Source organism: Macaca mulatta, chromosome 2 (genome assembly GCF_049350105.2).
Source record: "Macaca mulatta isolate MMU2019108-1 chromosome 2, T2T-MMU8v2.0, whole genome shotgun sequence".
Lineage (NCBI taxonomy): Eukaryota > Metazoa > Chordata > Mammalia > Primates > Cercopithecidae > Macaca > Macaca mulatta.
In genome coordinates, this window is record NC_133407.1 from 145,673,758 (window position 1) to 145,686,317 (window position 12,560).

At 37.3% G+C, this 12,560-nt stretch overlaps 1 protein-coding gene and 1 pseudogene across 2 annotated transcripts in view; both read left to right on the forward strand.

Moving 5' to 3' along the window:
- The window catches only part of GRM7 (glutamate metabotropic receptor 7), a 902,461-nt gene that overhangs the window by 18,640 nt on the left and 871,261 nt on the right, over positions 1-12,560 (forward strand). The gene's annotated exons all lie outside the window — the stretch shown is intronic.
- LOC144339563 (U2 spliceosomal RNA) lies at positions 5,142-5,263 on the forward strand (annotated as a pseudogene).

The window sequence follows — 12,560 nt, forward strand, 5'->3', positions numbered from 1 at the left end:
CTAATGTTCTCCCTTTCCCCACTCCACCCCCTGACAGTCCCCAGTGTGTGTTGTTTCCCTCCCTGTGTCCATGTGTTCTCATTGTTCAGCTCCCATATATAAGTGAGAACATGTGGTGTTTGGTTCTGTTTCTGCATTAGTTTGCTGAGGATAATGTCTTCCAGTTTTATCCACATCCCTGCAAAGGACATTATGTCATTCATTTTATGGCTGCATAGTATTCCATGGTTTGTATGTACCACATTTTCTTTATCCAGTCTATTATTGATGGGTATTTGGTCTAATACTCAGAATCTACAAGGAACTCAAACAAATTTACAAGAAAAAATAAAAAAAAAAAACCAACCTCATTAAAGATGGGCAAAGGACATGAACAGATACTTCTCAAAAGAAGACATTCATGCAGCCAGCAAGCATGAAAAAAAAAAAAAAAAAACAACATCACTGATCATTAGAGAAATGCAAATCAAATATTCATTCTTATAAAATTTCTGGTAGCACTCTGTGGGCCAGTAAGCAGTAATGTGGCAACACTCAGATGCATGGAGATGGGGAATACTATCCTAGGCCTTATTGCAACACCTCTACAATCTGGAGTGGTTAAAAATTTTTAGTCGGCCGGGCGCGTTGGCTCAAGCCTGTAATCCCAGCACTTTGGGAGGCCGAGACGGGCGGATCACGAGGTCAGGAGATCGAGACCATACTGGCTAACCCAGTGAAACCCCGTCTCTACTAAAAAATACAAAAAACTAGCCGCATGTGGTGGCGGGCACCTGTAGTCCCAGCTACTCGGGAGGCTGAGGCAGGAGCCTGCAGTGAGCTGAGTCTGGCCACTGCACTCCAGCCTGGGAGACAGAGTGAGACTCCATCTCAAAAAAAAAAAAAAATTTTTTTAGTCAATAGGTGGCCATTTCTGCCACAATTATCGATTAGTCTAAGACAATTGAATTGTGTGTGTGTGTGTGTGTGTGTGTGTGTGTATTAGTATGAGCTGAAACTTGTGGAAGTACCCGTTAAAAATATATATAAATCCAATTGTCATTCACTGTTATCTTTCCTGGTCGCAGATGAGTTCTGTTTTCCTTCATCCTCTACCTCCCATCCACCTTAGTATCACTGTGGTAAAAAATGAAAGAAATTATTCTAAGATCTCGAATTCTTTGAAAGGTATAGCATACCCAGACCATAACAGTTTTACTCTGTACAACTTTTACCAATTCCAAATGATTATTTGTGGAAAATTAATGCAGAAAAAAAGACTGATTTTCTTTTGCACAAACACTGTGAGCCATGGTGCAGGGTAATTGGAAAATTTGGGAAATCTAAAGCTTCTTGTTGAAAATTAAAATACTTTTAATTATAAAAGTAGCATAAACTCATTGTGGAAACTACAAAAATTAGAAAGGCATAAAGAAAAAAATGTAAGCCAGGCATGGTAGCATTAGCCTGTAGTCCCAGCTACTCCAGAGCCTATGGCTGGATGTATGCTTGAGCCCACAAGTTCCAGACTGCAGTGGGCTATAGTTGCACCACTGCCCTCCAGCCTGGGCAACACAGCAAGACCCTATTTCCAAAAAAAATAAAAAGTATAAATAACTTAAAATATCATTATCCCATTTCCAATAAATGATCTTCATAACATTCCTGAGATATTTTTGTTTGTGGGGGTTCACACAGACACAATGCAAGCAAATACATATGACTTTTAATTATTAGGTCAAACGATAAAAATGTTTTGTATCATTTTTTCCTTATTAGTATATAATGAGCATGATTCCATGTCATTTAATAAGGCTATATCACAAATTTCAATAGTTCAGCAGCATTTCATTCTTAATGTAACCAGTTTTCTACCACTCAAAATTTAGGTTTGCCTCTCTCTTTTCTTTGGTACTTCAGAAACATGAGAAAAACATCTTTTTTTCATGTGCCTTCCTGCGTTTATTCATTTTCTTAGAATGAATTTTTAGAAATTGAATGGACACTTTTCAGTTTGGATACATATTGACATATGAGCTTACAGAAGAGTTGCACTACCCTACCTTTCTATCAGCAATTTAACATCATGTGTAGATTCTCACACCCTCTCCAGTACCAGCATTAGCCATTTATTTCATTTGTGCCACTCTGATGAGTAAAACATGAGACCTACATGATTCTAACTATATTTCTTTGGCTAATAAGAGTAAGATTAAACTTATTTTAATATATGTATTGGCTGTTTGTATTTCTTCTTTTGTGACTTTATGACCTTTATCCATTTATTCACATTGATTTACAATAACTTTTTATATATTATAATGTTTGTTATTTTGTTACAGTTTTCAATGTAATTTTTCTTTTTAATTTATAAATTGTAGTCTTATGTTTATAGAAATTCTTTAATATTGTCCAGTTTATTCAAACACACTTTAATAGTGCAGATACAGGGAGAAATCATCAGTCACTCTTTTACATTTTATAATCAATTTTTTTCCTTTGCCAGTATGTGAATATAACTCCCTATTTTATATTATGGTTCAAAATGATTTATTCCCTCTGAAAGGGATTATAGCCTCTATGAAGCTGTAAAGCCAGATTTTATAGGGCACATAGGGCGTATAGGAAAAATGAAAGGCCATAAATCACACTCCATTGATGATTGCCTTATTTATAAAGATGGCATTTTAGGTTGTATACTTGTCATCAGATAAGCATAATTAATTTTGTTAGTATTAGCAAGAACAGCCTAGGAAAGCTTCGAGGTAAGAAGTGAGTGGTTATGGGAGCAAGAAATAGCCTCTGTCTCATCCAAAACAGCAAGGACTTTAAACCATGAGGATCCTGCTTATAGAATCTTGATCCAGGCAGCCCAGCCAACATGTGTTGTCAAGTAGGGCAAGTAGATTTGAGAAGTCTGAAAAGTTATCCTTGGTCTCCTTTGGAAATGAGCAGAAAAGTACTGTGTAGGGCAGAGATGATCAACACAAGGTCTGGAGACTTGGAGCTCCCCCTATAGCCCTTAAAGTCAGTGTGAGACAAAAATGCCAATGTAAGTTATATTGATGACAGTATCAGTGAGATGACATTTAGTCCTCTAAAATTCCAACATGTTTTTGCAGTTTGCTATCCATTGGTAAATGGGCAAAGCCATTTGACAGATCTATTCAGTACAGTGAATGAATCTGGCACTCACATTTGGAAAAAATGAAATTATATCCATTTGTCAAGAACAGTGGCCACTTGTTCTGTTTTATTTCTCCAGGTAGAACTAGATGACATTGCAGGCACTGAAATGTTATCATATTTGATCCCTGGAGCTGTCCAAAAATGGAAGAAGCTGCCTCATCAGGTAGTTAATTCCTTGTCATTGGGAGTATTAAGTAGGTTTGTATGATCAGCAAGTTAAAGAACTATTTATCATCTCTAAAATATTGTACTCACTGGTGCATTGAGGTTAGTATAAAGAATTCCTCACAATGTATTAGGACAGTTTTAAATATTTTTATTTGGTTAGATACAGTCTTTTAGTTATAAATACATCATCATTTTGACCATTTAAATATACCTTTTCTCTTGTAACCTAGCTGTATAGTCTTCGGTAAGTCACTAAACTGCCTTGTACACATTTTTCTTTTCTTCTTTGTTTTTTTTCCAAGACAGAGTCTTGCTCTGTCACCCAGGCTGGAGTGCAGTGTCACAATCTCGGCTCACTGCAACACTCGCCTTTGGGGTTCAAGCAATTCTGCTGCCTCAGCCTTCTGAGTAGCTGGGATTACAGATACCTGCCACCACACCTGGCTAATTTTTGTATTTTTAGTAGAGACGGGGTTTCATCATGTTATCTAGGCTGGTGTCAAACTCCTGACCTCGTGATCCACCCACCTCAGCCTCCCAAAGTGCTGGGATTACAGGCGTGAGCCACCATGCCCTTTGTGTGAGTAGAAATAACACATGCCTTTGAGGACTATACAATGATAAGTGGTGATGTTCTTGAACTCCTCCAATACTCTACATATATACCTTATTTCTATCCCTGGACAATTTGCATTAATGGAATAAAGCATTCTTAGTATAATAAGTCTGAGTAGATGAGAATTTAAGTGAAGATTCTATACACACCTGATGCAGGACAGGCAAATCCCCAAATTGAGGCTTAGCTCAAGAGGGTTCTTAGCTTCACCCAGGAAAGAATTTCAAAGGCAACTTTGAAATATATAATTTGAAATTTAAATTTTTAAATTTTTAAATTTAATTTAATTTTAAATTTTTAAATTTTTAAATTTTAATTTATATATTTTGAAATATATAATTTGAAATATATAATTTCAAAGGCAACTTTTATTGAAGCAGTAGCCTACAGCAGCTGCAGAGGTACTGCTTCTTGCAGAGCAGGGCTGCCCCATAGGCAGTGTGCCCAGCTTAGGTACCTTAGAAGCAGTTCTGCAGTCATACTTAGACCCACTTTTAATTATATGCAAATTAAGGGGCAACTTATGCAGACATTTCTAGGATGAAGGTGGTAACTTCTGGGTTGTCCAGGTTGTTGCCATGAAAAAGGGCAGTAATTTGCGGGTATTGCCATGGCAATGATAAACCAAGATGGCATACTGGTGGGAGTGTCTTACGCAGAGGTGTTTCCACCCTGACCTGTTTTAGCTAGTCCTTCATTTGGTCAGGTATCCAAGCCCCACCCCCAAAACCTAGTCCTGCCTTCTACCTTGCACCCAGAAATATGGATCGATTCCCATGCCCAGTGCAAATGTAGGAAAAGCATTATTTTCTTATTATAAAGGAGGTATTATGAAGACCAACCAACTTAGAATTTCTGTGTCGGAAATTGAGAGACCTCATTTCCTGCTGTGTTTACCCCACAAATGCCCACAGGGGCTCTGAAGTTATATAGCAGCAACCCCTATCTTATATCCTTGTCATTAGAAGTAGACTATGGCACACAACTAGTAACTAATAGTAGTTATAGTTAAAAGAAATATCACTTATTGAAGGTCTCCAATCTATTAAGTATTTTATAATTATTAACACATTGAGGGATGCTATATTTTGTTTTCAAGTTAGTTTGAGTTTCCGGCTTTATTGACATATAATTGACAGTTAAAATTTGTATATATTCAACATGTACCACAAGATGATTTGATATATGTATCGCTTCTGGGCCTTTTGGCTAAGATCAAGTGTAGTATCTGTTCTTATCAGTTTAAGATGATTTGATATATGTATACATTGTGGAATGTTTACCACAAACTAAGTAATTAGCACATCTATTGCCACACATAGTTACCATTGTGTGTGTGTGTGTGTGTGTGTGTGTGTGTGTGTGTGTGTATGGTGAGGACACTAAGATTTTCTGTCTTGGCAAATTTCAAGTAAACAGTGCTGTATTATTAACTATAGTCACCATGTTGTACATTCGATCTGAAGGGTACTACATTGTTATAGTTAAGAGTGTAGTCCCACATGTTGTCACCATAAGTGAGAGTTAAACAATGAGAACACATGGACACAGGGAGGGGAGTATCACACACCCACACACCGGGGCCTATTCGGGAGTGAGGGGCTGGGGTAGGGATAGCATTAGGAGAAATACCTAATATAAATGGCGAGTTGATAGGTGCAGAAAACCAACATGGCACATGTAACAAACTTGCACATTATGCACATATACCCTAGAACTTAAAGTATAATCATAATTTAAAAAAGAGTGGAGTTTCTCAAGCTCAATAATTCTGGGTTGGAATCTCACCTCCATTATGTCTTAATTGAGTGACTTTAGGTCCATTGTTTATGCTTCATATTCCTCATGATTTTTTTTCTGTAAAAAAAATACTAATGAATTATTGTCTGATATATAGAATATTTGTTGAATCAACACATGCTTAGCTGAGATGGTAAATGTGATGTTTAGCACTGTGTTACATATATCATGACTCTGTTAATTCTTGCACTCATTTAAGTGGTCAGTAACAACAATAAGAATAATAATACACAGTTTAGTAAAGTGCTTAGGATGTGCTAAGCACTTTGTATGTATGATCTCATTTAATCTATACTACACTATTTTATATAGATATTATCTTCCAAATTCTTTTTCAGAGGACATTGAGGATCAGCAAGATTGAGTACTTTGCTTAACATATGAACTCAGGTCAGAATTACTCCAAACATATTTTTTAATTACAAAATGTCTATAATTCTACCTCTGAATTTGTTGTTGTTTTTAACTTCCAAACATCTGATTTGAAATTCCTTTATATATTTGGGGAACTTTTCACTTTATGGGTCTTGATAAGGGACAGTGCCTTTCTCCCACTGTGTAAACTGAAAATACCAGACACGTGTATATGTAAACAATGTAAAGTAAACTTGACTTTTTTTATCAGTCTTCCTTACAACTGGAAGACAGTCAGATGACCTAGGATTGGCCAATTACACTCACGTCCTAGATTTTGAATTAGAGACGAATGATATGAGGAAGGAAGGACCTCGGAGAAGCCCTTCCAGGAGTAATAGAGGAGGCAGCAGTGCCTGGGTCAGCATCCCGTATCCTGCTCCTGTGGGGTCAGCGAGGCAGGCCTGCACATACACTTCAATTTTACATGATTCTATAATTTTGATAGTGTGCCCTTGGTTCCGGTTCTTTAGTCTGCTTCCGGTTACTGAAACTTAATCAATAACCTTTCAGAAATTATTTTCTGCTCAAATCAGCTATATCTGGCTCCTATTGCTTGCAAATAAGCATTTTCTTGATATCCACCTACATATCCAGGAAGGTATAATATATTCCTGTCAGGGACAAGAGTAGGAAAACTTCCTGAGCATCTGAGAGTGGGGAAAAAGAAGGAAGAATTGAAGCCAATTCTGCTTGTTTTAGAATTGTATTTGTAGCTACCCGTTTTACATATCACACGCTAAGCTTCACCTCTCTTTACCCAATTACAGACACATGAGGAGTAAACTCTGTGTTGGCAACCCAGCAGCCCTCTGTGCTGGGCCACAGGCATCCCAGGATGTGAAAGACTTCACTCAGTGTCTTTGTCACTTGAGGCTACATCATTCTTCTTTTTGGAGATCAGCTTCTGTTGTGTGGGACAAAACTATACTAAACCGGAACTCAAATGGAAAGATGCAAAAATTAGCTACAGAACAAAGCATAAAGACTTATATTTTCTGTCATCTGACAGTGTTAGAATCTGGCATATAAGTCTTTGAAGAGAAAGGTGTGCATGGCCCAGGGACGAAGTTGAGATTTCATGTGGTAATGTGTCCTCTTTCTGGCATGACCTTGACGATGATGATAATGATGATGATGATGACAATAGCATCAGTAACATTTATTGATGTTTCCTAGATGAAAGGCATATCATCTTAATAACATTTAATCTCCACTATGACCAAATGAAGTAAGCATTATCATTATTCCAATATCTTCGAGGGACCAAAAATTAAGGAATTTATTCTAGCTCACAACTGAGTGGTAGAACAGCAATGACTGGACACTGGATCAGCCTGAATTATATTGTATGAGCAGAGCCATTTACCTAATTCTGGCATATTGTAACTCAGAAGCCCTGGGGTTATTGCAGAGCAGCTGAGTGTGGTTGAACTAAGATGTCTTAATAGATAATATTAATATAAAGTAAATTACTTTAAAGTATCTTGGCATATATTGCATTACACTCTCGCATCTGTCATTGGTTCTATTGATAACTGTTGAGAAACTCATAACGTGAATCCTAATTCAGCCTCTAACTCATCTCTTATATAACATTTGACCTGATTGAGGCAATTATCTTTGTGTTGTTTTCTTTCCTCCAGACATAAACTGAGCATCCAAAACATGCCCACCATCCTGTAAATATATGCCTTTAGTTATATAGGTGCTGAATAAGATTGAGAAAGAGAAAAAGACACACAAATACACCTCTTAGCATTTGAAATACAATCATCAATTTTTGTGCCTTTTTTTTTTTTTTTTTTTTTTTTTGAGACGGAGTCTCCCTGTGTCACCCAGGCTGGAGTGCAGTGGCTGGATCTCAGCTCATGGCAAGCTCCGCCTCCCGGGTTTTTACGCCATTCTCCTGCCTCAGCCTCCCGAGTAGCTGGGACTACAGGCGCCCACCACCTCGCCCGGCTAGTTTTTTGTATTTTTTAGTAGAGACGGGGTTTCACCGTGTTAGCCAGGATGCTCTCGATCTCCTGACCTCGTGATCCGCCCGTCTCGGCCTCCCAAAGTGCTGGGATTACAGGTTTAAGCCACCGCGCCTGGCAATTTTTGTGCCTTTTATATTGTCAATTCCTTTTAACATTTACTAACACCCACCCAATTTATATTTTTAATAAAGCAATTTCATCAACAAACATTTTACATTTGGTTGTTAGTTATACTCTGATATTCTAACAATAGCACTAATAATTATAAGCTGTTGAAAAGTTCATTAGACCCTACATTTTTTATCCCCACATCCTGAAAATGAGGTGGGAAATAAGGTAGAGAGTAGAAAATCTGCATATGTTTTTCTTCGGATGATATGAGATGCTAACCTAATATCACTCCTTTAGCATTTTCTATCAAATTGTTCATTCTTTCCTGGGGGCACCTGAACAGCTTCCATTAAGGTAAATGGCAGTCTTGAGTGCAAACCTAGAAGAGGACAAATGGAACACTTTTAGACAATAGGTCAAATTTTCTTCAAAAGTTCAACCACTATACGTTCCATGGTGAAAATATTTCTATGTAAAGATGAAACCTCTCAGATTTGGGGAAATTTCAACAGCAGAGAGTGATCCTGAGTACACCTAGTTCATTTGTCTCTGCTTTCCCCCCTTGTTACATTGAGATTAAAATCTGTAGCAGAATTACATATTAAGCAGTCTAGGAAATTGATAATGACATTTGGTCTGAATCTCTAAAGTAAATTTTAGATGAAGATGCTATGAAATTCACATAAGAAAAAATAATCAGAAATATTTTTATATTATCAAATGTACTGCAATAATGAAAGCAAATCCTATTTCTAGCTAATAAAACACGATTCTTTAGGTGGTATTATATTGTGGCAGAAAAGGGATTTATGTCATCTATTGTTTCTAGCCTAAAAATACTAGAATGGGAACAAAGGAGCCAAATTAATTGCAGTATATACATTGTAACTGTAATATATACATACACCTCTATAGGTGTATGTGTATATATATATGTGTATATTTGTATATACAAATATGTACACATATACATTGCATATACACATATACACACGTCTAAGTAAAATTTCAACTTGCATCCTCAGAGCAGAGTTTGAAGAGAAGATAGGATGTAAACTGGGTAGGCTTTCAGCAACTTTACTTGATTCTGACTTTAGGATAAAATCAAGCATTTCAACTGGTCAATCTGATCTTGATGGGAAAACATTCATCTGAATGGAACAGTATAATTAAACATGCACTTTTATCACTCTTGGTCTAGCAGGGAAGGGAAAGAAAGGCATTGCTGGAGTGTGGGGGCCTCCCCATAGAAGCTGTGGCCTTAAGTTGAGAGATGCAGCCATCCATCCCTCAGCAACTTGGCAGGGAGGAAACCAATCATGTAGAGATGCCCTGGCTGGAAGGTGTTGAAACATCTGTTTTCTTTAAGGGATGGAAAGGTATCTCAAGTGAAATCTAAGTGTAATAAACAGAGGCCAGTGCTCTTTTTTGGGACATTGCTTTGGTCCTATAACAAGCAGCAATCTCATAATCTGTTTAAGATTGTCTTTATCCAAGAGAGTTCTTAGCAATAGGAGTAGAAAAGAAAGGCCTCTCTTTCTGGATTCCTGCTCTTTTCCTATGAACCACAGAAGGTGCCAATAGTTGAACCAGGTCACAGCTATCCACAGCGGGAGACAGGATGATTATTAACACTCAATCTACTGGAAAGTAAATAGAAGTCTAAAGAAAGACTCCAAAGATTTCTATGCCTTATATACTTGATACACCAAAAGTGTCACCTCAGTAGATCCCTTCCCCAAAAATGCCAGTGTGTTTTTGCCAGTGTGTGACAGAATCTTAGGGGTGAAATCAAGGAAAAGAATGGAAAGCTGCCTTAAAATTCTAGGTCTTTGAACAGGGAGCAAACAATAGGTTGTCAGTAATCTTAGCAACCACACTTGTAATAATGACCATCAGAACAACTGCTCTTTTCTGCCATACAGTAAACACATTACAAAACTTATTTTTTTTCCTCAACTTTACAACTAGAATTCTATTATTATTTTCATTTTACAAATTAGGAAAGTGAAGCTCAAAGATACTGTCATTTGACCAAGGTCACACAGCTAGAAGAGATAAGTCTGAACCCTTTCTGTTGGATACCAAAGACCACAATTTTAGTCCTTCAGAATCTACCTTAGAGCATTTGAGTAAATTAATTTTAAAAAGTCTTCCTAATCAGATTGATCAGGCCATTATATTAGGTTAAGCAAAGTGGGAAAATGGCATAAGAATATTTGAATTGTAAATACAAGAATTTGCTTGCATCTAAGTTATCCAAATAATATTTAGCTGATAGCTTCATGATTACAACAACTGAGTGGAAATGAACATGTTTTGCTGTTTGGAATAAAATTGCCCATTGAGTAAAAATATATATTTATTCCTAGCCCAATATGACATGAGGCGCAGACGACATTGAGATGCCATCTAGTAGTACTCTTATGTAGTTCATTATGTCAGCCCAGCCAATAATTTTAAAATGTTTTGAGTCTATAATGAATGCACCCATAAAGCATATTTCTAATCAATGCAAATAATATTTTCCTATGCTAAACCCGAGTTAAATTATAACATGCAGCATGAGATTAATGGGCCATTTTTTCTTCATCAGTTTGTTAAATTACTTAGTTTGGAAGCCATTCCGAAGGATGTGAATTGGAGCTGTGCTGAGCCGTTGCATTGAGGTTCTGCTTTTTTAATGAAAGTATTCCCATGCCTGCCCTTTACTTCTAGCTTATTAGGAAGGAAGGGAAAGTTTCTTCTGGTAAAAAGTAACATGTTTATGGGCTGGATCAGATAGTATGAATGGAAGAATTGTGTGTCTTCTATGTCAAGCCTGTTTTGGCATATAAAATAATTTTTACCTACCATTTCATAAAACGAACATATGATTTTCAGGTGAAGTCTTAGGTCATTTGACTCCTGGATCACTTTCATGAATAGATTTTGCTTGAGATAAATTGTAACTCAATATATTAACTGCCATTCAGTCTGCCTAGTTGATATGCGTCATCTAAAATGCAAGTACCTGCAGGGCAAGCATGGCACCTGCGTCATCAATGTGGCCTGATTTTGAGCTCAACGTCTAGCATTTAGGAGATGTTCAATAAGTAGTAGGGAGGTTTGCTTTCCACTTTAGAGAGGGGCAGGGTATTCACTCACCCTTGTAGCTGGTGAACACTGGATACAAGAATCTTGCTACATTATTTTTCATTTCCCTTTGTGTGCAGGCTGAAGGGTTTTTTTTTTCCTCCTTAAAATGCCTATCTCCACTTGTTTTCCTAGAAAATAACTCTTCTTTCTTGAATTCTTAGTCCCATTATTGACTGCTTGCGATTGCATTTATTACCTCCTCACAAAGAATTTATTTCCTCTTCAACTGCGCTCCACCGATTGTGTGTGCATGTAAATGTATGTATGTGCTCTATTACAACAGCTATCATATTGTATCATGGTTATTTGTTTGCCTAAGTGTTTGGATGATCAGAAAGAATTCTTGAGTGTGGTGTATTTCTGTTTGACAGTTATCCTGAGCAAATTACTCCAACACATAGTCGTTGCTCCTAGGACACTGGCTGAATTGAATTACATTTTATTGCCTACATATAGACAATAATATCTCATTGTTCTTTTGACTTCCAGCTGGGAAATCAGCTGGAAATGAGCCCTAAAAGTTTTGTTCCTTATACTGTTGAGCGGCTTCTTTAGTTATTGTGTATGGGAAGCAGTACTGCTTGTTCTACTAGTTCTCAAAGTGTAGTACCCAGACCAGCACCTCAGCCTCACCAGGGAATTACAAATTCTTGGGCCTTGCCCTAGACGAAAGAGTCAGGGACTCTGGGATTGAGCTCCAATGTCTGTGTTGTAACAAATGCTTCAGGTGACTTCAATGCCTACTCAAGTTTAAGAATCGCCAGTTTAGATCTAAAGCTTAAGCTTTAAGCTTGGAGCAGACCTGACCCTTAAACTCCACTCAGCCCCTAGAGTGACCTTGAGCAAGTTACTTCTGGTACCTTCTCACCATTTTTGTGCCTTGCTTAGCTTATAGGGATAATTACATTAGATTAGTGCATTCAGGAGAGTACCTGAAACATAGTACGTGTTCAGCAAATGCTAGCTGTTACCATTATCATCATTCAGAATGTATTAACTCATCCTGAAGACACATTTCACATAAAGGTAATAATGTCATTTGTAAAATTAGCAGCTTAGAAGAAATATATTAAGAAGTTCATCAAACAAGATTTTGGCAGGAAGTCTGTAGTACCCTGAAAAGGACAATTTGAGCAGGATGTAGGGAAACAGAGATAGTGTAG